The sequence below is a fragment of the Budorcas taxicolor genome, chromosome 13 (genome assembly GCF_023091745.1).
Source record: "Budorcas taxicolor isolate Tak-1 chromosome 13, Takin1.1, whole genome shotgun sequence".
Classification (NCBI taxonomy): Eukaryota; Metazoa; Chordata; class Mammalia; order Artiodactyla; family Bovidae; genus Budorcas; species Budorcas taxicolor.
Window position 1 is genome coordinate 81,001,895 of NC_068922.1, and position 2,305 is coordinate 81,004,199.

At 53.4% G+C, this 2,305-nt stretch overlaps 2 non-coding genes across 2 annotated transcripts; both read left to right on the forward strand.

Moving 5' to 3' along the window:
• The first annotated feature begins 2,021 nt into the window (after positions 1–2,021).
• LOC128058929 (small nucleolar RNA U2-19) lies at positions 2,022–2,101 on the forward strand. The gene has a single exon (XR_008200530.1). It is a non-coding gene; the product is annotated as a small nucleolar RNA U2-19 (small nucleolar RNA).
• Positions 2,102–2,233: 132 nt separating this feature from the next.
• Positions 2,234–2,305, forward strand: LOC128058928 (small nucleolar RNA U2-30). The gene has a single exon (XR_008200529.1). It is a non-coding gene; the product is annotated as a small nucleolar RNA U2-30 (small nucleolar RNA).

The following is a 2,305-nucleotide window of genomic DNA, read 5'->3' on the forward strand; positions in this document are numbered from 1 at the left end:
CTTTACCATCTTGGGAGCCGTAAAACAGGCAACTAGTGGGAAGCTGCTCTGTAACACGGGGAGCTCAGCTCGGCGCTCTGTGATGGCCTAGAGGGCTGGGCTGTGGGAGGGGGGGAGGTCCAAGGGCAGGGGACACGCGGGCACGTGTGGCTGATTCACGTTGTACAGCAGAAAGGAACACAGCACTGTGAAGCCATTATCCTCCAATTAGAAATAAATTTAAAAAACAGAACCCTTAAAAAAAAATACTGAAGACGGCCATGCTCACACGTTAGCTGCCTCGAAAATGGGAACATTTGGATGATCTTCCTTTCTGACGGTCTGCTGGGGCGGTGGTTGCTTTTACTTTAATTAGGAAACCCTCGTCTTTTCTTTGCTGAGCCACCTGGAACAACCAGAGAACAGCAAAGCCGTGTGGCCCAGTGGTTGGGTGGGGTGGGGTGGGTCTCACCTCCGCTGTCCGGTGAGACCTCATCAAGGTCCGGTTTCCTTTCCCGTAAAACAGGAACGATATTAAGTTCCTCTCTCAAAGGGGAGGCCTGAGAATTACATGAGTCGGGGCGTAGAAAAAAATGAAAATATGGAATGACCGTGTTGTACACCTGAAACTGATATCATACTATAACTCAGCCATACTGTAATTTTAAAAGAAAGAAAGAAAAGGAAAAGGAGCATGCTGTTACAAGTGCTCAGGAAAGGCGAACTCTCCTCCCGTCTGGTGGAAACGGGAAGCGCACTTGGGGAAATACAGGTGAGTTACTCGCTCTGTGACTCTTGATTTCCTTAACAAGTTCCTTCCAAACTAAAAGAATCACGCCTTCAGAATGATGCCTCCTGGAATCTTAACGAAGTTTGCACGCGCTACGAGCTCCGTCGCCTCGGTCGCTCGCATCAGACTCTTGCGACCCCATGGCCTGTAGCCCCCCAGGCTCCTCTGTCCGTGGGGTTCTCCAGGCAGGAATACTGGAGAGGGGTGCCATGCCCTCCTCCAGGGGGTCTTCCCCACCCGGGGATCGAACCCAGGTCTCCTGTGGCGCCTGCATTGCAGGCCGGGTCTTTACCGCTGAGCTACTGAGGAAGCCGATGAAGTTTTCATAAATTTGTTTTTTACGAAAACTTTTTTTTTGTCAGTTTAAGCAATTACCCTTTAGTTTTCAATTACATTGTTCTATCTTTCCCTGTCTTTTATGAAGGTGATACTAAAAGCCAACTTTTTTTTAATTCCCTTAACCGGCAAGATCAAAACTGGATAAGTGGATATGATGACACCAGCTTTTTTCAATCTTACTGATGACTGCGATTCTAAACATCTGAGCACCCTGCCGCGACGGGTCTCCCGGGATGGCTGCCGTCAGCTGCTTCTGAGCTGCGAGTCCTGCCCCCGGCTGCCTCCTGGTAGAAGGGTCTTCTCGGCGACGGCGGCCTGTCTTTGGGTCCCGTCGGTCCGTCTGCGGCCATCAGCGCGGGGCCGCGTGGGGCGGACGTTTGGGAGCACGTGCTGTGCGCGCTTCCCCTTCCGTGGAAGAGGTGAGAGTCCTCGCCGCGCTTTTCCGGGCGGCTGGCTGCTCTGCCCCATTTGCCGCCCCAGCGCTCTCCAGTGCTGATTGATTCCCAACGTCGGCCTGGAAACCCGGCCGCCCGCGCCGCGCCGGGAGACTGCGGCCTTTGTTCCCTGCCAGTCGCTATTCTGGGAGAAGCCTGCCGCCCGGTGGACCGAAGCTGCATTACCCTCGCCTGGAAGAAATTTCCTGGAGCCACCGCTTAAGGAAGAGCGGGCTTTGCTGAACGAAGCTCAAGTTCTCTCTACGGGGCCGGGGTCCGGGTTCCGAGGGCCCCAGAGCGCTGCAGAGAGAGCAGTGCAGGGGCGTCGAGGCTGCTCTCCGGTGCGGGTACGAGGTGGGCCCCAAGGCTAAGAGGACGCCCCTCCCGGGCTGTTTCCAGTACAATGGGCCCCACACCTGGGAGACGGAGGTACAGAGCTGAATACAGCCTGCGCTCCCTGGCATGAATAAGAGGCCAGCAATCGGTGATGACAGTGGCCAAATCCGAGCATCAGAAGACCACCCAGTGTTCCTGATGCATGATCTCTGTGGTTCTGAGAAGCCAGAGAATAATTTAAAATAAGGGGTGTGAAGGGGTGTGTGTGTGTAGGTGACTGGATAATTATGGGGCTTATTGGTGGGTAAGTGAGAGTTGGTTGTGGGTGTGCTTGTATGAAAGGCTGATCAGTTCTGAGCAATAATGAAAAGATTTTACTGCGGAACTTTATATAACTATGAAGGTTTCTACACTTGATCTGAGCTCA